Source organism: Vitis riparia, chromosome 16, assembly GCF_004353265.1.
Source record: "Vitis riparia cultivar Riparia Gloire de Montpellier isolate 1030 chromosome 16, EGFV_Vit.rip_1.0, whole genome shotgun sequence".
NCBI classification, from domain to species: Eukaryota; Viridiplantae; Streptophyta; class Magnoliopsida; order Vitales; family Vitaceae; genus Vitis; species Vitis riparia.
Genome location: NC_048446.1, coordinates 12,258,547 through 12,283,251, shown reverse-complemented (window position 1 = coordinate 12,283,251; position 24,705 = coordinate 12,258,547).

Here is a 24,705-nt window from a genome sequence, read left to right as displayed (position 1 = left end):
GCCAGGTCTCCAATTGCGTCCAGAATCCCTTCTTGAAGTTGATTGGAAGAGAGAGCAATATATGTAAGAAAAGTCATGTTCCCAAATGTGTCTGGAATCTCACCATGAAGCCCATGTCTAGAGATATCAAGATATTCAAGGGCTCTCATGTCCCCAAATGCGAACAGAATCTCACCTTCAAATGCACAATATCCGAGGTCCAGATATGCAAGAGAAATCGTGTTCCCAAAACCATCCAGAATCGAACCATATAGATCATTGCTAGAGAGATCAAGATGAACAAGGGTGGTACTGAATTTGAACAGCCATAGGTATATTGAAGAATTGATCAGGTAATTGTTGGAAAGATCAAGGAAAACAAAAGGGGCAGAGAAATTAGCATGGAAAAGAGACCCAGTGGAGAAGGGTAGGAGGACACAACCATTTAAGTTTAAGTGAACGAGAGAAGGGAGTTTATTGATTGCTTGTGACCAGTGGATGGCTGCACCAAGATCAACCAAACTCAAGTCAGGGAATCTCAAAGACAAAATATGTGAAAGCCACGCAAGGTCTCCGGATTGAATAAAAACATTGAGGCTGAGATCAAGGGAAAGCAAGTTGGAAAGATTTTCTGAGTTGAGTGGGAACAGTTTCAGCCAAATTGGCATGCGAGAGATTGAGGTACTGCATTTTGCTGAGAGAACTAAGGAATGGAGGTATTTGCCTGCCTTCAAATTTAACTTTTAACTTGTACATTTGGCATTCAACAGTAATGGTATTGAATCTTCCATTCTGATATCTATTTTCAAATTATTTTTATTAGAAGTAAAGATTATTTTGATATTGAATCTTAAATAAAAAATGAAAAATGTTTTCAACATGCCATTTGAGGAAAGGCTTACGTCTTTTCACTTTTTCTTAATATAGATAAAAATTAATATGAAAAAGTATGGAACTATGTTTGATAGTTGTCTTAAACACTAACAAAAATTATATTTAATTTAACCTTTAAATGTTGTGTTTTTTAGTGCTTAAATTCAATTAAATCTCATTCTATATAGGGTTTTTAAGATAATTAAGTACTATTTTATTTATGACTTTTATATTAAACTTTTTCTTTTTGTGAGTTCTTTTAATAAATTATTGGAATAGATACATAAATTCTTATTAAACTTTGAACAAATTAAAGAAGTTTTTGACATCTTATAAGTAATTCATACATATTATTAGTTTTATATGATTTGTTGGAAATTGTATCCAACTATATACTTCCAAATCATTATCATTCAATTAATAGAAATTCTAAAAAATCTCCAATTTTATTAATTATAAACATTTAACGTTTCTATATAAGATGGCTTTTAATTCAGCTTATATAAATTGATTAAGACATCTTGATCCAAAATCAAATTTAATGATGACAAATAAGAAAGAAAAAGTGGTTGTTGAATTAGTAAGTCAACAAAGTTGTGAATAGGATGTTTAATTAATTTTCCAACTGACATTTTAATGCATTAGTATTCATTCCTCCCCATACTTTGATATAATGCTTTAACTCAAATCAACAATTAGAGATATCCCAACCACTTATTTCACAACAAAGACTGGATATGGATATTAGCTTTTGAAGTTCTAGTCATTTTATAAAACATTATATCAACTTGATGAAGTTGGCTCTTTTATAAACCTTAATAAAATATTTTACTATTTCTGAATGGGAAAATGTATTTATGAATTATTCTGATTAGATTACCAAAAGCCAAAGAAGAAGAAGAAGAAGAATGAAATAAATAAATAAACTTATAAAAATCCCTAAAGTAAAACTTTATGGTGGCTCTTATTTTTAGGAAGCAATGACACAAAATATTTTCATGTTCTTCATGCAATGTCTAACATCAATCTTTTTAAGTATGTATGTTTGGTAATATAAATATGATATCACATATCTTTATTTATACATATTTAGTAGTTTTTATGTTTGAATTTTCAAAATTTTGTATGTTTTATGTAGCTGTGTAAATAGTAAGAAAATTTTGAGTTTCAAATTTCATAATATTATTTGAAAACCTTCGACTAAATTTGTGGTTTGTAGTGCTTTGCTTCTCTACTGAGGATGTTGGAAGTTAATGTCATGACTAGTTCATTTCAATCAAGAAGAATGTGGCCAGGTATGTTCATCAACTAAATTTACGCCATGTAGTTAGCATATTTAATCGAAATAAAATAATCTTTGTAAAAAAAAAAATCAGCATTTTTATTGAATGAGTATTGCCATGTTTGTGGTTTCTAAAGATGAATCTCACTTATGGATAACACCTAGAGGGAGGGAGGCAGTGAATAGGTGTTTTTTAAAACAATTAGAGATGTTGTCTCACAAATACTCACAATTCCCCTATTTTTCCCTTATACAATGATTTTCTTTTTCAACTTTATGAATAAACAAGTGAATCGCAAGCAACTATGGATGCACCAACACTCCTAAATAAGTTATTCAATGCAAGTCACATGCAAATGAGACCACTCCCCAAACCTAACATATAAAACATTGCATCAATATAAAAACTCTTTTCCACATGCCTCTTGTCATCAATCAACAACAACTAACATATATCTCGTTCTTTCAAAGATTCAATAGATACATTTCAGCTCATACTCCAATTAATTCAATCACCATAACAAAATGAAAAATAGCATAAGCTCATGAAATGCTAATCAAAAGACAAGATAGAAAGGAGAGACAATGACATCCAATTTTTTTAACGTGGATAACCTCTGGAGAGATAAAAAACCGCAGGCCTCAAGCAATTAAATAATCCACTATCAAGAAAAAATAGTTGAGTACAAGGTTTTACCTAACCCAAATTTGTCATCCTCTCCCAAACCACTTGCCTAGAACCTTCAAGCTTCAGCTATCACCATTCTTCTTTAGGAAAACACTTGGAATCCCCTCCAAGCTTTGATCTTGGCTTCTTCTTAAGTCCAACAAGAAGAATTTTGGGTTTTACCCCAATAAGTAGGATATGAGAGCAATATGCATGAGAGTTAGGATGAAGAACACAGTGAATCAACCCATTTGGAACTAAAGATTTTTCACTCAAAAATTGATTTTCAATTCAAATCCATAAATTTTCTCACAAGGCAAACACTCCCCAATATAGTAAAAGAAACTTGAAGCTCAAAACCCCATGGTTTTTACTCTCACAGTCGTCTCTCCACATCTGGAAAGAGGGCTTAAGTATTAAGGTTTTGAAACTCATCCAATGGTTGAGATTTGTTTGGAAAATCATGAAAATTTGTAGGTGTGATCGAAATTTGATCAATCCAACAAGACTAAAAAATTTAGGTTCAAGATAAATTGTTGCTCTTTAGTTCGATCGATCAAAAATCACTCCAAATGTTTTAAACACAATGTTTTACACTTTTATACTTCAATTTAATTTTTCAATAAAAGGATAAAAAATTTAAAATACGATTGATCACTTTTTGCCATCATCCATCACCTCAAATGCACTTAACAATTCTTCTAGCCATCTTCAAACACGAACAATTTGGAAAAGACAAGTGTCCAAGGGAGAATTTGAAGAATATGAGCTACGAGACACAATGGGAATTTTGACCCAAAATTGCTAATACAAAAAAAAAAAAGTTACAATCTCCCCTTTTGGCCATTTTGGGACAAAACCCTTTACAACACTAATGAGTAAGAGTATACCCCACCCCACTCTCATATAAGGTACACACTCACTCATCCTCACAAACTAGACACTATGCAACTTGTCATCAAAGATTGACATACAAAAATTGTTAGTAGCACCTGCACATAAAGAATTTAGAAACCAATATGTAAAATATATCCTCAAGATATTCAATATGTACATCCAAAAATTCTCCCCATTTTTGTCCTAGAATGAGACAAGGGGCAAAAATAAATATTTTCAAAAAACTTGAAAATAGGATCCTCAATAAACACATCAATGAAACAATAAAAATGAGAGGATATTCATATAGACCAATGATGTTCTAACAAAAATTGAATATTCATGTAAAATAGATCAAGAAAAAATTCAATATGAGTCTCCTCCCCCTCAACCAATCCATGGGATTAGACAAAAAAAATCTAATAAGAGCTCTATGAAAGCAACCTTTTAGAAATATGAAAGACCCAAAATTGAGCACCACATTGCAAGCAAAAATATCACATTCAAGCTCCAACAAAAAATATTGCAAACATTGAAGGATCAATACCAATATGCCAAAGGAGCACCACGAACACCCAAACCAAGACAAATTTATGAATAGATACAATGATTTAGGTGAATCAAAATATAGAAAATCAAACCTTAACACCAAAGACAAGCATTATCCACTTTAGCAATGGTATCTCAAAAAGTTGAATTGTAACCCACACTCTCTTCCTAGTACTCAACTTAGGAACCATATAAATAAGAATTTGAGAAATCTTCCCTAATCAAACCTTAGATTGAAAGAAAAACCAAACTTACCTAGCAATGGAGAACAACTAGCTCTCGACGCCACAATCCACAATAAAACACGCTTTATTGGAGAGATGTAAGAGGGATTTCGAGGTTAGAAGCCCACCCATGGGGAAGAGCAATGGAAACTTTGAATGCTTTGGTGAAGAGAAAGTGACAAGCAAAAAGTGTTTTGAGAGAAAAGTGGGTTGGAAGGAGCTAGGATTGGAAGAAATTTGGGGATTTTGTTTTGAGATGGAAAAACCCTTTTTTCCTTTCTATTTAAACATGTATTTTATTCTATTTCTTTTGATTTTTTTTATTTTTTTTTGTTTTTTTTAAAGCACTAGAGAATAAGTTCAATCACACAATATAATTGTTAGTCAAGCCAACAAAAACATAGTTGATCGAAGATGGATCGATCCAAGTTCAATCACATAATATAGTTTTCAACCAAGGTTAGACAAAACATAGTTCATCGAAAGTTGATCGATCACATTTCAATCACATAATACAGTTCTCAGCCAAGGTTAGAAAAACACAGTTGATCAAAAGTTGATCGTTCACAGTTCAATCACACTACACAATACTCAGTTTTTCTTGAAAAAACAATTGATTGAAACGACCAATGATCAAGATATGACAAAAAAATCATCATAAAATGAGCAAAAAAAGTTGTACAACCTTAAGAAAAATGAAAAAATACATTAAAAAAAAATTGTTAGAGCTCAAAGTGAAAAAGATTTAGCATTTGGTCATTAATATGCATAATAATAATAAAAAATGTCACCAAGAGACTTTTGAATTGAATGACAAAGCATGATATATACAGAAACTCATCAATTTCTCATATGACAAGGATAAATAAAACAAGAAATTATTAACACTCCATCAAACGATTTTTGGCTTAAAGAGTACACTCATAAGACCATAAAGAACTAAAAATGATAAATAATCTCCACTTATAAGGCTATAGATATCCATGAACCAAAAAAAAAAATTTCAAAATCATATCCATCCTTAAAAAAACTCAAATTTATTTCTCTTGAAGTCAATTTACATCTCCCTTGACCAAACGTCTATTTAACACAGTAAAAAATACATTATTTGACTAAATATACATCCCTTGACATGCAAACAAATATCACATCTTGTTTTCTTTTTTCTTTTTTTTTTCTTTTTTTTTCTATTTTTTGATTTGGTTTGATAACATGTTGGAAACACACTTGGGATATAATATTGACTTTAAGATCACTAAGGTGGCCATTACAAATATGTCATTACAAACATAAAGGGATGCCCACTTTTGTAATGGAGGCTTTTTACACTTGAAACATTGCCAAGGTGCTTTAACCATTCCGACAAATGAATAATTTTTTTTTGTAGAGTGTAAACAATCAAGAGACACAAATTCAAATTCTCAAGAAGATTCATGTGACTTTACTTATACTTTAAGGCACATTGAATGATATAGACCCACAGTTGAACTTTACAAATCATTTATCAATTTTTATGAAATCATAAAACACTCCACAAGTTGTTGATTACTCAATGGTTATGAAATAAGTATCTTGCAGCTTATCCAAGCAAAGCTAAACAATAAGCACGTTATGCTCCATCTCACACCAACATAAGAAGGATTTTCATATCTTGGAACACTTTTGGATCATTATGACACAAAATAACCATTTGCTAAAAAGAAAGCAATGTCAAGTCCTCATAAAAACAAACATCTATGTTTAAACTAGAGAGGAAAAAGGGTTTAAGGAGATACCAAAACAAACAACAAGAATGAGAACCATGAGAAAAGAAAAACAAGGCAACAGAAGAACTCAATAAACCTATGAAACCTCTAGGAAGAAAGAATATACAAGAAGGGATGTCATAGAGAGGCCTTAAAGACAATCAACTTAGAAAACATAAGCTTATGGAGTTCCTAAGTGACTCAAACCTGACAACATCCAAAGGCTTAGTGAGGATATCAACTATTTGACACTCGGTAGGAACATATTTGAAGGAAACAAGTTTGTCTTCCACCAAGTCTTGATTGAAGCAATGTCTAGTGTCAGTGAGTTTGTGTAACGCCCAACATTTTCTTTTAAGGGTAATTTAGGAAATTACTAATAATAATTAATTTAGTTAATTAATTAATTTAATAAAAAGGAAGAGGGGTAAAAGGGTAATTTTACGAATAAATACCCTAGGTATAAATAGAAAATTCTCTTCTTCCTGTTTTTTTTTTTGGAATCGTATTCCTGTTCGCAGAGAGTTTCCAGAGAACGTGAAGTTGAGGTCAGATTTCAAGGTTTGAAGAACAAACCTCTATAGGTAAGTTTCTAACCCCTAGATTATTATTTTAGATTCATTAGTTAATTTCTAGCACATTAGATATATTTTTTTTTTTTTGGAAAACCCCAAATCTGGATTAGGGTTAGATTATTATTTTTTTTTTAATTTGTTTTAATATCAAATAGTGAAAATTTAAGATTTTGATTTATTATTGGAATTGGGGAGATCTTAAGTTTTTTTATTAGAAAAAAAAAATTCCTATGAAGATTTTGATTTAGATTAGGGTTAGTTCATTATTATTATTATTATTATTTATTTCATTTTAATATCAAAATAGTGAAAATTTAAGATTTGGATTTATTGTTGGAAATTGGAAATTCTTTAAGCTTTAGGGAAAAATAAAAAATAAAAATTGGAAGATGCGTGTGCACATTGTGGAATTGGAGAATGACTTAAGGATTAAAAATAAAAATAAAAATGGAGTACGCGTGTGCACTGGTGGAAGAATTGGAGAATGAAAAAAAAAATAATATAATATATATATGGGGTGTGAGTGTGTGTACGGATGGATGAAGAGTGTTGTTAGTTAATATATATATATGTCTATTATTTGTTGGCAATAATGGAGTATTGCTGGGAGTAAAGTTTATGCTTAAATAATAAAAATAAAAATGAGAGAATAGAAGTTTTAAATAAAAAGGAAGTAAAGTTTTTTTTTTTGATATTATAATTATGAGCGTAAGTTAATAAATAACATAGAAATTAATTATTGAAATAAATTATAGTTTAATTAAGTTGTGTTCCAAGAAATAAATTTTAAAATAAATAAATAAATTCAATTTTATATGAATTAGAAATTTATTAATTTTTAAAATATGAATAGATTAAATTACTTTTCATAAATATATAAAAAATAATAATAATAATTGGAATAGCTAAAATTTTAGGATTGTCAAACCTATAATTTTAGATAAATAGTAATAATTATTCCACTTATATTTTGTTAGGTGAAGAATAGATTTTCAAGATTTTTCTCTCCAAAGTTTTTGAGGAATTCTTTTGAGGTAAGGGAAGTTAATGCAATATTTATAAAATTAAATTATTTTATATGTTCTTTTGAATTGTGGAAAAGAAAATGATATTTTGTTACCATGCATGGATCAAATTGTTTTGCACTAAATATTATGTTGAAATATTTTGTTTTATTGATGACACAAAATATGGAGATATTATGTTGTATAAATTTGAATACTTGAACAAAACATCACTCTGGTTTATTTGGCCCTTGTCAACGGGATATAATAGTTGACTATTCGGCCCTGTCAACGGGATATAATAGTTGACCTTTACATTTCATGGTGGGAATGTAATTGATTTGGACCCCAGCCTCTAGGGGTTTGGTTAGAGGTTACTAGTACTAGTAGTGTTTGGTTCCGTCCACCAGGAACAATTTGAGGCTAGCCACCCATTTGAAAAGTCCCACTAACTGGGCATTTGATATTTGATAACCAGAGTAATGAAAATTGAATGGATTTGATTGAATCTTATGTGAAAGTGTTTGAATTTGATATGAAAATGGTTGGTTGAATTTTGAATATATTAGTATTGTTGAAACTCTGATATTTGATGAAAAAAAAAAAAAATGATATCTCCTATTTGAAATGAAAATATTTGATCCATGAATTGCATTAATATTCCTTATTGGGCTGTGAGCTCATTCCCAATTGTTGAAAATTTTTCAGGTACTCTTAGTTCGGGTGAGGAGTGATGGCTAGGCTGAGGAATAGTCATCATTAGAATTTGACTTAGGATTTTATGTTGGATTTTGTTTTAACTATTAGTTATGTTCATTTGGATCATTGATATTTGGAAGTTATTTGGAAATTGAATTTGAGGATTTTAGATTTTGTTCTGCTACTCTGAACAGGTATTTGGTAACTGGTAACATCCAATTACAATATGATTGTTTGGGTCAGATTATACTTTAAGCCTTCGGGTTTGAGGTGTGAAATGACCGTCACGCCCTTGGAGTGGGTCTTGGGGCGTGACAGAGTGGTATCAGAGCACTAGGTTGTGATCTTGATGGAAACTTGTTTAGTTTACCTTTGGGAATAGATGAGTGACGCATTAGTTTAAGTTTCAACTTCATCTAGTCTGATTCCTTTTATTCCTTACAGTTCTAGTTTGCTTATTTGACTTCTTAGTGACTAATTTAGTTACACCTGTTGCTTTATAGGACACCATGCCACCAAGGAGACCTGTATCTTCCCAAAACAGTCAGGCTAATGATGATGTACCTCCAGTTGAGGGTTTGCCTCCTATGAGTGCAGAAGGGATCTATAGGTATCTTGGGACACTAGCTGGTTTAGTTGAACGCCAAGCTCGAGCTGCTGGGACTAATGTTCAGGGACAGTCTTCATCTTCTAGGGGTAGCTCTTTTGATGACTTCAAGAAATTGGGTCCTCCTTACTTTTCTGGTGCTACAGATCCCACAGAGGCAGAGGCTTGGATCCTTAAGATGGAGAAATTCTTTGATGTAATAGTTTGCTCTGAGGAGCAAAAAGCCTCTTATGCAGCTTTTATGTTAGATAAAGAGGCAGATCATTGGTGGCGTATGACTAGGAGACTTTTGGAGGATCAGGGACCCATAACATGGAGACAATTTCGGGAGGCTTTCTACAAGAAGTATTTCCCTGACAGTGTTAGGCGGCAGAAGATGGGGAGTTTATTCGTTTGGAACAGGGGGATATGACTGTGGCTCAGTATGAGGCCAAATTTACAGAGTTATCACGTTTTTCCCCACAGTTGATTGCTACAGAGGAGGAAAAGGCATTAAAGTTTCAGGATGGATTAAAGCCTTATTTGAAGAACAAGATATCTATTCTGAAGCTTGGTGTCTATTCAGAGGTTGTTGATAGAGCCCTTATAGCAGAGAAAGATAATGAGGAGCTTCATCAGTATAGGGAACAGCAAAGGAAGCGAAATAGAAGTGATGGTGCTCATGGTAATCAAGCACAGCGAAGGGCTACATCAGGAAGAAATCAGAATAAAGGGAAGACAACGCAGAATTTGGATGGGATTTGTCCTACTTGTGGCAAGAAGCATGGGGGTAGGCCATGCTATAGAGAGACTGGAGCTTGCTTTGGTTGTGGGAAGCAAGGACATTTGATCAGAGATTGTCCAGAGAATAGGAAGTTCATCACTGGGAAGCCTAAAAAGGAAAATAAGGAGGATAAACAGAAACCCAAAGCCCAAGGGCGGGTGTTTGCAATGACTCATCGAGATGCTCAGGCCACTTCTGATGTAGTGACAGGTACTCTCCGAATCCACACCTTATTTGCTAGAGTCTTGATTGATCCTGGATCAACACACTCTTTGTTTCAGTATTTTTTGCTGGTTTGTTGGGTTTGCCTGTTGCTAGCATGGACTTTGATTTGATTGTTGCTACTCCTGTGGGAGATTCTGTTGTGGCTAGTAGAATGCTTAGAAATTGTATTGTGATGATTGGTTATAGAGAAATGCCAGTTGACTTAGTACTCCTTGACCTTCAGGATTTTGATGTGATTTTGGGGATGGATTGGTTAGCTTCCTACCATGCCTCTGTTGACTGTTTGAGAAAAGGGTGATGTTTAGTATTCCTGGTCAGCCTAAGTTTAGCTTTGAAGGGAAGCATGTGGACAGACCACTGCGTATGATCTCAGCCTTGCGAGCTAGTAGCTTGCTCAAGAAGGGTTGCCAAGGATTTTTGGCTAGTGTGATGAGTAATGAAAGTGATTTGAAGTTAGAAGACATACCCATAGTAAGGGAGTATCCTGATGTCTTTCCAGAGGATTTGTCTGGCTTGCCACCAGAGAGAGAGGTGGAGTTCACCATCGATCTGGTACCAGGAACAGGTCCTATGTCTAAGGCCCCATACAGGATGGCACCTGTGGAGCTTAAGGAGTTGAAAGTTCAGCTTCAGGAGTTATTAGACAAGGGTTTTATCAGGCCCAGTGTTTCACCTTGGGGAGCTCCTGTTCTATTTGTGAAAAAGAAAGATGGCTCAATGAGACTTTGCATTGACTATAGGGAGTTGAATAAGGTGACAGTGAGGAACAAGTATCCCCTTCCTCGATTGATGATTTGTTTGATCAGCTACAAGGTGCTTGTGTGTTCTCTAAGATTGATCTTCGGTCTGGTTATCATCAGTTAAGGGTTAGAAGTGAAGATGTACCCAAGACTGCTTTTCGAACTAGATACGGGCATTATGAGTTTTTGGTTATGCTTTTGGTTTGACTAATGCACCTGCTGCTTTTATGGACTTAATGAATAGGGTATTCAAGCCCTATCTAGATCAGTTTGTGGTGGTTTTTATAGATGACATCTTGGTATACTCAAGAAGTAGAGAGGAGCATGAGGGCCATTTGAGTATTGTATTACAGACCCTCAGAGATAAGCAGTTGTATGCTAAACTGAAGAAGTGTGAGTTTTGGTTAGACCGAATTTCTTTCCTTGGGCATGTGGTAAGCAATGATGGCATCTCAGTTGACCCTGGAAAGGTAGATGCTGTAGCTAATTGGAGAAGACTAGTATGGTGACTGAGATTCGAAGTTTCTTGGGACTTGCTGGTTACTATAGGCGGTTTATAGAAGGGTTCTCTAAGATTGCCCTACCTTTAACTAAGTTGACACAGAAGGGAGTTAAGTTTGAGTGGTCTGATGATTGTGAATGTAGCTTCCAAGAGTTGAAGAATAGATTAGTGTCAGCTCCTATTTTGACTATCCTTCACGTTCAGGAGGATTTGTGGTGTATAGTGATGCCTCTCATCAGGGTTTGGGTTGTGTTCTTATGCAGCATGGAGAGTTGTAGCTTATGCTTCTAGACAGTTGAAGCCTTATGAAAGGAACTACCCTACTCATGATTTGGAGTTAGCTGCTGTGGTTTTTGCACTTAAGATTTGGAGACATTTTCTTTTTGGTGAAACTTGTGAGATATTCACAGATCATAAGAGTTTGAAGTATCTATTTTCCCAAAGGAGTTGAACATGAGACAGAGAAGATGGATAGAACTACTTAAGGACTATGATTGTATATTCAGTATCATCCTGGAAAGGCGAATGTTGTAGCTGATGCCTTGAGTAGGAAGTCAGTTGGTTCTCTAGCAGCTATTAGAGGTGTCAAAAGCAGTTACTTGAAGAGTTGAGGAGTCTACAAGTCACTTTCGAGTTATGGGCTTAGGAGCACTTGTAGCAAATTTCAGAGTACAACCAGATTTAGTTGGGAGAATTAAGACCCTACAAAAGAATGATTCCAATTAGTGCAAGTTATGGAGGAAGTTAAGAGGGGCAGTAAGCCTGATTTTGTTTGTCAGATGATGAGATCTTGAGATTTGGGACTAGACTTTGTGTCCCAAATGATGAAGACTTAAGGAGAGAGCTTTTAGAGGAAGCTCATTGTTCCAAGTTTGCAATCCACCCAGGAGGGACAAAGATGTACAAGGATTTGAGGCAAAACTATTGGTGGTCAGGTATGAAGCGTGATATTGCACAATTTGTGGCTCAGTGTTTAGTGTGTCAACAGGTGAAGGCTGAACATCAGCGACCAGCAGGGTCTTTGCAACCACTTGCTATTCCTGAGTGGAAGTGGGAGCATATTACCATGGATTTTGTGATAGGATTGCCAAGAACCTCAGGGGGTAATAATGCTATTTGGGTGATTGTTGATCGGTTGACAAAGTCTGCTCACTTTTGCCTATGAAAGTCAACTTTCTTTAGATCGTTTAGCTTCTCTTTATGTGAAGGAGATTGTGAGAATGCATGGAGTACCAGTTTCTATAGTGTCTGACAGAGATCCTCGTTTCACTTCTAGATTCTGGCATAGTCTACCAAAAAGCTTTGGGCACTAAGTTGAGTTTTAGTACTGCTTTCCATCCTCAAACTGATGGCCAATCAGAAAGGGTAATTCAGGTTTTGGAAGACTTATTGAGAGCTTGTATTTTGGACCTGCAAGGTAATTGGGATGATCATTTACCTTTAGTAGAGTTTGCCTATAACAATAGTTTTCAAGCTAGCATTGGATGGCACCTTTTGAGGCATTGTATGGTAGAAAATGTCGATCTCCTATCTGTTGGAATGATGTTGGAGAAAGGAAACTTTTGGGGCCTGAACTTGTGCAGTTGACTGTTGAAAAAGTGCTTGATTAAAGAAAGATTAAAAGCAGCTCAAAGTAGACATAAGAGTTATGCTGATAATCGTAGGCGAGATTTGGAGTTTGAGGTGGGTGATCATGTGTTCTTGAAAGTTTCACCTATGAAGTCTGTGATGAGATTTGGGAGAAAAGGAAAACTTAGTCCTCGTTTTGGTGGGTCCGTTTGAAATATTAGAAAGAGTAGGCACTTTGGCATATAAAGTAGCCTTGCCCCAAGTCTATCTAAGATTCATAATGTTTTCCATGTTTCAACCTTGAGAAGTATAATTATGATCCTCTCATGTTGTGGAGTTGGAGCCTATCAAATTTCTGAGGACTTGACTATGAAGAAGTGCCCGTTCAGATTGTAGATGTAATGGATAAAGTACTACGTCATGCTGTTGTCAAATTGGTAAAGGTCAATGGAGCAACCATAGTGTTCGTGAGGCTACTTGGGAGTTAGAAGAAGAGATGAGAGAAAAACATCCTCAATTATTCAAGACTCAGGTATGTCAAGTTTAGAGGACTAAACTTTATTAAGGAGGGGAGGATGTAACGCCCAACATTTTCTTTTAAGGGTAATTTAGGAAATTACTAATAATAATTAATTTAGTTAATTAATTAATTTAATAAAAAGGAAGAGGGGTAAAAGGGTAATTTTACGAATAAATACCCTAGGTATAAATAGAAAATTCTCTTCTTCCTGTTTTTTTTTTTGGAATCGTATTCCTGTTCGCAGAGAGTTTCCAGAGAACGTGAAGTTGAGGTCAGATTTCAAGGTTTGAAGAACAAACCTCTATAGGTAAGTTTCTAACCCCTAGATTATTATTTTAGATTCATTAGTTAATTTCTAGCACATTAGATATATTTTTTTTTTTTTGGAAAACCCCAAATCTGGATTAGGGTTAGATATTATTTTTTTTTAATTTGTTTTAATATCAAATAGTGAAAATTTAAGATTTTGATTTATTATTGGAATTGGGGAGATCTTAAGTTTTTTATTAGAAAAAAAAAATTCCTATGAAGATTTGATTTAGATTAGGGTTAGTTCATTATTATTATTATTATTATTTATTTCATTTTAATATCAAAATAGTGAAAATTTAAGATTTGGATTTATTGTTGGAAATTGGAAATTCTTTAAGCTTTTAGGGAAAAATAAAAAATAAAAATTGGAAGATGCGTGTGCACATTGTGGAATTGGAGAATGACTTAAGGATTAAAAATAAAAATAAAAATGGAGTACGCGTGTGCACTGGTGGAAGAATTGGAGAATGAAAAAAAAAATAATATAATATATATATGGGGTGTGAGTGTGTGTACGGATGGATGAAGAGTGTTGTTAGTTAATATATATATATGTCTATTATTTGTTGGCAATAATGGAGTATTGCTGGGAGTAAAGTTTATGCTTAAATAATAAAATAAAATGAGAGAATAGAAGTTTTAAATAAAAAGGAAGTAAAGTTTTTTTTTTGATATTATAATTATGAGCGTAAGTTAATAAATAACATAGAAATTAATTATTGAAATAAATTATAGTTTAATTAAGTTGTGTTCCAAGAAATAAATTTTAAAATAAATAAATAAATTCAATTTTATATGAATTAGAAATTTATTAATTTTAAAATATGAATAGATTAAATTACTTTTCATAAATATATAAAAAATAATAATAATAATTGGAATAGCTAAAATTTTAGGATTGTCAAACCTATAATTTTAGATAAATAGTAATAATTATTCCACTTATATTTTGTTAGGTGAAGAATAGATTTTCAAGATTTTTCTCTCCAAAGTTTTTGAGGAATTCTTTTGAGGTAAGGGAAGTTAATGCAATATTTATAAAATTAAATTATTTTATATGTTCTTTTGAATTGTGGAAAAGAAAATGATATTTTGTTACCATGCATGGATCAAATTGTTTTGCACTAAATATTATGTTGAAATATTTTGTTTTATTGATGACACAAAATATGGAGATATTATGTTGTATAAATTTGAATACTTGAACAAAAACATCACTCTGGTTTATTTGGCCCTTGTCAACGGGATATAATAGTTGACTATTCGGCCCTGTCAACGGATATAATAGTTGACCTTTACATTTCATGGTGGGAATGTAATTGATTTGGACCCCAGCCTCTAGGGGTTTGGTTAGAGGTTACTAGTACTAGTAGTGTTTGGTTCCGTCCACCAGGAACAATTTGAGGCTAGCCACCCATTTGAAAAGTCCCACCTAACTGGGCATTTGATATTTGATAACCAGAGTAATGAAAATTGAATGGATTTGATTGAATCTTATGTGAAAGTGTTTGAATTTGATATGAAAATGGTTGGTTGAATTTGAATATATTAGTATTGTTGAAACTCTGATATTTGATGAAAAAAAAAAAATGATATCTCCTATTTGAAATGAAAATATTGATCCATGAATTGCATTAATATTCCTTATTGGGCTGTGAGCTCATTCCCAATTGTTGAAATTTTTCAGGTACTCTTAGTTCGGGTGAGGAGTGATGGCTAGGCTGAGGAATAGTCATCATTAGAATTTGACTTAGGATTTTATGTTGGATTTTGTTTTAACTATTAGTTATGTTCATTTGGATCATTGATATTTGGAAGTTATTTGGAAATTGAATTTGAGGATTTTAGATTTTGTTCTGCTACTCTGAACAGGTATTTGGTAACTGGTAACATCCAATTACAATATGATTGTTTGGGTCAGATTATACTTTAAGCCTTCGGGTTTGAGGTGTGAAATGACCGTCACGCCCTTGGAGTGGGTCTTGGGGCGTGACAGTTTGACTCTAAAATGATGAAGATGATTCTTTAATCTATGAATGACACCAACATCATACATTTTTCTCCCCTATCACTCCTAATCTTTAGAATGACACACTTTTTTTCATTTTGAACCAATCTATTATGCCACAAGTGATCAAAAAAATCAATTTTAAAACTTTCAAACACAAAAGAAGAAGAGAAAAGAGCTTTTTGACTAACAACATAGCAATTATTACAAGTTTTCAAGTCAATCATCACACAATCACCATTCAAGTCAAATACATTGCACACATTTTATGAAAATTGGACATTGAGATTATTCTCACATAATTGGCTTATGTTTATTAAGTTGGGCTTTAAACCTTCCACATATAAGACTTCTTCAAGCTTAGGAATACCTGAAGCACATATAAAGCCTTTTTCTTTCACTCTAGCCACATTACCATCCTCAAAGGTAATATTTCCTCCATCAAAATCAGTGATCTAAAAAAAGATTTATTTCCAGTCATATGGAGTGAACATCTACTATCAAGATACCATTATAGGGGATATTTGAAGACTTCATAGACACTCTCTTGTTCACATTCAACAACCTATCCCTCAATGCATGACATTCATTCATTAGGTTGGTCAATTTCCCTTGAAAATTATCAAACAATCTTGCATAAAATCTATCAAAAGTGTGCCCCACTTTTCCACAATAAGTGCAATGAAACTTTATATGAGAATGAATTTTCTTAGGAAATTTTTCTTCATAAGGCTTAACAAAAACTATCTTATCGTTACTTAGAGTAACATTTCCATCAACGAATCCTAGACCTCTTCTATCAAAAGATTTTCTCCCTGAATTGATCAACTCATTAAGTCTCTTAGAGCTAGGATATGACTCTTCCTTCCTAAGGCTTAACTCATCCTTGAACATTTGACTTTCATTCTTCAACACATCACACTTTTTCTTCACTTCCAAATGTTCATTTTTAAGAAATGTAATTTTATCAAGTAAAGTCTTCTTTTCTCTCTTTAAAACATCAATCTCATTGGTTAAAATCTTCTTAGAAGTCGTCCACTTGACTTGTTCTTGTTTAAGGCTTAAGCACTCCTTATACAAAATCTCATATGTTGTGTCAAAACACATGTCATCATCATTGGAGTCACTTGACTCACTTTAACTCACTTGAAGCTTCTTTTAAGAGAGGTTCCTCTTTGATAGTTGCAGCAAAGGCTATGAAGTTAGTGCATTCATCATATTCATTTGATTCATTTTCACTTGTTCGATTAGACTCAGAGTCACTCCGAGTAACTTGCATGGCCTTATTATTCTTTTTTTTAAGGACATTCAAATGCATGGTGACCCTTTCCCCCACATTTAAAACACTCAATTTCCAACTATTTTTTCACATCTTTTTCCAACTTTTTCTTTTTTCTAATTGAGTTCCTCCATTTTTTTAGCATCATTTGATTCCTTCTTGGATTTTCTGAATTTCATGTACTTCTTGAATTTTTTAGCAAACTTAGTAAGCTCATATTCTACCATTTTCTCATCATCCTCACTTTCAAAACTGAGACTCTTTCTTAATAGCTTTTAAAGAAATTCCCTTAACTATCCTAGGTAATACAAGAATCATTTCAAAGATTTGAAGGGAACCTACAAGTTCATCAATTTTCAAGGAATCCAAAACTTTGGACTCTTTAATGGTGGTGACTTTTGCTCTAAATCTCTCCGAAAGATATATTATAATCTTTCTAACCACTTTGGAATTAGGAATGGGTTCACCTAGATTAAAACTAGAATTCACAATGTCCATCAATTTTGCATGAAACTCTCCAAAATTCTCGTGATCTTCCATCTTAATTGTCTCAAATCTAGAAGTTAACATTTGAAGTTTAGACACCAACATTAGTTCCTTTATGAGTCACTTGGAGGATGTCCCATACTTCCTTAGCTAAGGTAGAAGTAGCAATCCTACGGAATTCATCTATGCTAATGGCATTGAAGATGGAATACATGGCCCTAGCATTGTTCTCACTAGCTTCATTTTCACCTCTATCCCATTCCAATTTAGGTTTGATCACATTTGTTAGTCTACCTTCTCTATCCAACACCTTAGGTGGAGGCAAACCAAATTCAACGGTATTCCATACTTTTTCACTTTGCATTTTGAGAAAATATTGTATTCTCACTTTCCAATAAGAATAATTTTCGCCAATTAAAAAGGGAGGTCTCCCAATTGACTCACTCTCTTGATGAGGTTCCATATTTGAGATTCAAGGATCGATAATGATTTTTTCTTTGAAACTCGCTCTGATACCAATTGAAGATGAATCTCACTTATGGATAACACCTAGAAAGTGGCGAATAGGTGTTTTTTAAAACAATTAGATATGGTATCTCATAAATGCTCACAATTTCGTTGTTTTTCCCTTATATAATGATTTTCTTTTTCAACCTTATGAACAAACAAGCGAATCACAAGCAACAATGGATGCACCAACACTCTCCTAAACATGTTATTCATTGCAAGTCACATGCAAATGAGATAACACTCCCTAAACCTAATATATTAAACATTGCATCAATATAAAAACTTTTTGTCACATGCCCCTTGTCATCAATCAACAACAACTCACATATATCTTGTTCTTTCAAAGATTCAATAGATGCCTTTTAGCTCATGCTCTAATTAACTCAATCACCATAACACAATGAAAAATATCATAAGCTTATGAAATGCTAATTAGAAGACAAAATAGAAAGGAAAGAAAATGACACCAATTTTTTTAACATGGAAAACCTCCGAAAAGATAAAAAACCATGGGCCTCAAGTAATCAAATAATCCACTATGAAGGAAAAATAGTTGAGTACAAAGTTTTACCTAGCCCAAGTCTTTCATCCTTTCTCAGACCACTTGCCTAGAACCTTCGAGCTTTAGCTACCACCATTCTTCTTCAAGAAAACACTTGAAATTCACTCAAAGCTTTGATCTCAGCCTTTTCTTGAGTCCACAAAGGAAGAATCTTAGGTTTTACCCCAATAAGATGGATATGAGAGCAATACGAGAGGTAGGATGAAGAACACAATGAATCAACCCATTTGTAAGTAAAGATTTTTTACTCAAAAACTGATTTTCAACTAAAACTCATAAATTTTCTCATAAGGCAAACATTCCCAATATAGTAAGAGAAACTTGAAGCTCAAAAACCAGGGTTTTTACTCTCACAGTCATCTCTCCACGTTTGGAAAGAGATGTTAAGTATTAGGGTTTTGAAACTCATCAATTGATTGAGATTTGTTTGGAAAATTATGAAAATTCACAAGTGTGATCAAAATCTAATTGATCGAACAAGAGTGAAAAATTTGGGTTCAAGATAAACTATTACTCTTTAGTTCGATTAATAAAAAATCGATCCAAATTTTTAAAACACAATGTTCTACACTTTTAAGCTTCAATTTCATTTTCCAATAAAAGGATAAAAAATTAAAATATGATTGATCATTTTTTTCCATCATCCATCACCTCAAATGCACTTACCAATTCCTTTAGCCATCTTCAAACACGAATAATTTGGAAAAGGCAAGTGTCCAAGGGAGGATTTGAAAAATATGAGCTATGATTGACCCGAAATTTCCAATACACAAACTACACTTACAGTTTCCACTAACATGGTTCATTTGAAGAACCCATGTCACAAGTTGAGGTGTTCTGCTTTCTCTCTATGAAACATTTAACAAATGAAAAGAAAAGAAGATGTTTCGAGATATTTGGATGTTCTACATAAATAAGCCCTTTAAACCTTTTAGTTTTAGTTATATATGTGTATTTGATTTTAATATGTATTTGGCCTTGACTTGGAAATGGAAATAACATGAAAATTCATTTCGAAGTTCATTATGAAAATTTTTAGGATGCAAGATGCGGCACATGAGGTGCACTAGCAATCTAACAAGAAGTTAATATAGAATGCATGTAAACTAGCATTGAAAATATTCAGGATACTTCTCAAAGTATAGTGAATAACATATTTAATTTTTAGGATACTTTTGATATCTTTCTTACAAATATGAAGAATATGATGAGAAAAATGTCACATGTTTTCTAAATAAATATACATTTTTAATATCAACAAATTTATTATTTATTTATATGTTACTATAACAAAGATATTCAAATGTCAACAAGCTATAAATATGATACATTTCTATACAAATGATATATTTTAATATTAGTCAAGTTGTTATTCTATTTATAGGTTCTTAGAATAGAAATATTAAAATTTCATAACCTATATTTTCTATCATTAATTATCTTTTAATCTTAACATTTTAATATTATTAATTGCATTCTAGAGGCAACCTCAACTTAGAAAACTTATGACATTTAACAAGGTTGAGACTTTGGGCTTGAAAATGGACTTAAAGAAGGGTAGCATGTTAGGATCCAAATCTAAAGAATTGGGCTTGGTGGCAAACTTAGTCTTTTGTAAAGGAAAAAGGGTAGGCCCCTCATTAATAGGCCCAAGATTTGGGATTCGAGCCCAGTTCAATGGTTTGTGGCTCCAGCCTTGGGACGATTAGTTCCTAGTTGCAGATGAAACTTGAAGGACATAGAACAACCTAAAAACAATTATATTAAAGGCTTAGACAATTAAATTAAAAATAGATAATAAATTCAACTTTAAAACTATAATTTAAAGGTAAAGTGTAAAACAGTTGTAATTTTTTTTTTTTTTTTTTTTGTGATAATGAAATATTGAAATGAAAACTAAAATATGATAAAATATTGGCTTTTATAACAAGGAAATTGATAATGATGTTTTATAAGTGTTTTTCATAATAATAATAATAATAATTATATATAAAATAAAATAAAAATAAAAAAAACTCCTATGCTCAAGTCAGTAAAAGAATTTTGCATGAATAAAGAGTTATTATAAAAAATATGTTATGGTTTTGTTTGATTTTCGGGAAGTACTAAGGAAAGAAAAGAAAAAAATGTTAAGGAAAATGATTTTCTTATGTTTGGTTGTCCTCTAAAAAATCAAATATAATTAAAATTAATTAAAAACTTATATATTTTCAAATTATTTTATCTTTATATCGAAGAGTTAAAATTAGTGAAATAAGTTTGAAATGTCAGATAAAAATAATTTGTTGTCTTTAAATTCTTTTTTTTTTCTTCAATTGTTCTTTCCTTTTACGTTTCCTTCCTATTTTTTTTCCTTGTATTTTCTTTCAAATTTTCTAAAAACCAAACATAACCTATATGTACCTTGAACTTAATAGCTTTGTTTATGGCAAGTGGTCATTATCAGTATATAACAAATAAAGCAAGCAACTTAAGATAATAATCCCTAATGGATATTATCATTGGTACTATTTAAATATATATAGGTATTCTCAAACATGTTAATCAAATATTTGATTTTATTATTAGAATATATTTATAAATAAACAAATAATTATATGATAATAGTTGTTACTTGATTAGTTTTGAGCTCAAAAAATGAGAAAATTAGAAAGTAACTTTGTGTGGCTATACCAACGAGTTAAGAGCCACTCTTTGCAATGAGGTTGGTTTTTATTGAGGTTAGCACCATTGAAGCTATGGTCTTCACTTTCAATTTGCCTTCACAAGAAAGTGGACCGGCATTTTTCTCATGCATCCCCACGCAAATGGCGAGACTCGTTTTTTATTTGAAAATTTGATTTTCTTTTTAAAATTATTTTTGGAGTTGCTATTTATTTTTGTTTTATTTTTTAAGGAAAAACAAAATAAAAAAGAAAAACTCTAAGTGTGACTCTTAAAGGAAATACAAGTTTTTGGAAAAACCGAGTCAGGTCCGAAGGTCAGGTTACCTATCTGGAAGGTATGGTGATAAGTCGTAACACCCCTCTAAACCCCTAAAAACGGGTCTCTACTAATTAAGTTAAGGCAAGTACGGCAATTAACCAATTAATCATGGATACCAAACAGTGATCAAAGACGTACTATGGCCAAAGTACTCAATGGATAGTGATCAAATAGATAGGAGAAGATAAGATGTGTACCTGAGCAGCGAATCAATAATGTGCTATCATAGAAACAGGGTTAGTACATAGGTATAGAAATAATCACATGTATGTCACAGAATAAGACAAAGTCAGTCAATATTCAATGAGCATATCAATTAGAAAATAGAACGAAAGATGACTAGAAAGAATTAAGTCTCATCTAGAACCAAAAAGAGGGATCTACAGAGTCACTACTTATTCTAATAGAAAGAGCTCAGAAGAAAATATTAATATAAATAAATTTTTAATAAGAATTGAAGTCTTTTCTAATTTTAAATTTAAAAAATCATAGTAAAGAATTGTTGTTTCATGAAAAATATTTTAGATAAAAGATTTTATCATAAAGAAATAAATAAAAATTAATAAATACAAAAACTTATAAAAGAATGGTAATATAAAAGTTTTCATTTTTGCCATTTTAAAAACTTGATAGGACTTGATTCTTAATGACTTTTTGAGTAAATTCTTACAAAGTGTGATCCAAGCTATGGAGGACCTTAAAAAAGACTGGAAAGGAAAAAAAAAAACTAAAACAAAACAACATGAGATCATTGGGTTAAAGTGTTTAAGGAATTTTGTAATGTACCTTGAAAGATAAGAATTTTTAACAAATAAAAAAAGATCATTGGGATGTTAATCTCATGATGTTGGAGATCAATACTACTTTCTAATAAGTGAATCAAATATTTGATATTACTTATCGAGTATAATTAAAATATAATTATTCTCTCTTATCTTATATTTTTCAATCATATTTTAGTTATCTTATAGTTGGATTATGTTAAAATAGAGAAAATAACAATAGTTTTTTTTAATTGCTTAGAAAAAGCCTTTTATTAAGAAAAGAAGTTAGACTTAATATCCTATAAAATCAACCACTAAGAAGAAAACGAAGTTAACTTGAGATAAGCAAAAAATGGATGAAAACAAAATATTCCACAAAAATTATCTGCATGTGAGACAACTTCAAGTGAAAAAGGTTTGACAACAAGAAAGAAAGAGTTTGCAATTTATTAGAGTAATTTAGTTTTTTTAGAAAGAGAGAAACAGATCATGAATAACTTGCGATTAAAATTTCTTTTTTCTTTAGTGTTGAAATTATGATTTGATTATTAATAATTGGTTGAAAACTTATGTCATACATAACCAAATAGCATTATCCTTTTTTTAAAAAAAAATTAATGAATAAAAATTAGTTTTAGAGCTAAAGAAATATTTTTAAAATTAGAAAGTCGGACTCTAATATACCTTTGATATCCTTCTATAATATTGTTTAGATGAATCATAAAGTATCCAAATACCAAATAAAAGCATTGTGTAAGGAAGAAAAGAGATAATACGTCACACAAATTTATGAATAAAGGACAAAATAGACATCTAAAGAACATAGATAATCATCAAAATAAAACAAGAAACCTATTACATCCCAAAATCAATCATAGAATGAAGGACACGGCAATTTGCATTCAACCATGCTAATATGGCAAGAACAAGAATTGAAGTCTTGCAATTAACACAAAGTAAAAATCAGTGTTCATCAATTTGAAACAATCTCTTTAGTAAGTTGCATGGAAAGAAAATTTGCATTAGCATTCGTGATTTACAAAGTATATCCCAAGGATATGTAAAGGCCTACCTTTCTTTGACAATTGTTAGCCTTAAAAAACAAGTACAAATGAAAGGGAGGGAGAGAGGGAGAGAATTGTACCATTTAGCTTTGAAGACTCCTTTGTAATCTAGCCATATTTATTGCTATAATCATGTAGAGCCAATCTTTTATTTTATTCAAGAATTGGAAATAGGCATATCTCCATGAGTTGTTGAGTAGTAAAGTTCCACACACTCCCCAAAATCCAACAATGAATCCAAGAGCAACACTAACATAAAACCACATGTCATTTCCATATTGCTGAATTTTGTCTTCAATGTTATGAGTGGGAGAATCTTGCTTTATTTTATCTTCAGAACACTTTTTCGAAAGAGGTAATCCATAGAGTGCAGAATTTCCCTTATAGGAATCAATATTGAAGCTTTGAAGTTGAGTACCTTGTGGAATTTTACTGAACAAGTTGTTGTCAAAGAGATCTAAGACACTTAGACCACTTATTAAAATCATGAATTTACTTATTAAAATCCATAAGTTTATACTAAGTATATATATAAAGAGAGAGAAAAAATAAAGACCATTGTATAACATTATTTTACATCACCTTAGAAACAATTTTTAGAAATTTGCATTTTGGTAACTTACACTACATTTTTCATTGAATTCTTTTAAATATTTTATTGATTAAAGAGATTGCATAATGCACATGATTTTCTAAAGAGTTCAAACACTTTGGTTATTCATGCCTAAATTTTAAGAACTAATCATGACTCCATGTCATATTACTTTTCCTTGCATATATATCTAGATATAAATGAAGTTCTAAAGGACTATCCTTACTTATAGAAAGCATATGGCATAAGTATTCTGGCTATGCATATGCATCATCTCACTCAACATTTTAGTTGCGAGTAATATTTCAGCCCTTAGTTGGGATCATTCTTTGTCATGACTTTTGTTAGAGATTACTATTTCAATGTTGTGGTTTGCATTGTAGGACCAATTGGGTCCCAAATTTAGCAAATGTCACTTATGATCTAGTAAAAGCAAACTGGGTTTAGACCTTGATGAGGTGCTTCTTAATGTTGGTTCACCTCCAAGGGAGAGCAGGGATTTTCTTCTCAATCTATACAAGCGAAATCGAAACTATAGATAGGCAAGGGATGCAAATAGTTTGATGAAAATTGAGATTTTCAGTTAAACGAACTTCCTATCCCTTGGGAAAAGAACTACAAATAGGCAAAGATTTTTTTTCCTAAATTGTTAAAAAACTAGACACCCAATTGGCAAAGACTACAATGATCTCCAATTTTGTCACTAATAGAAAAGAATGACTATTCATGTATATCATATTGGTT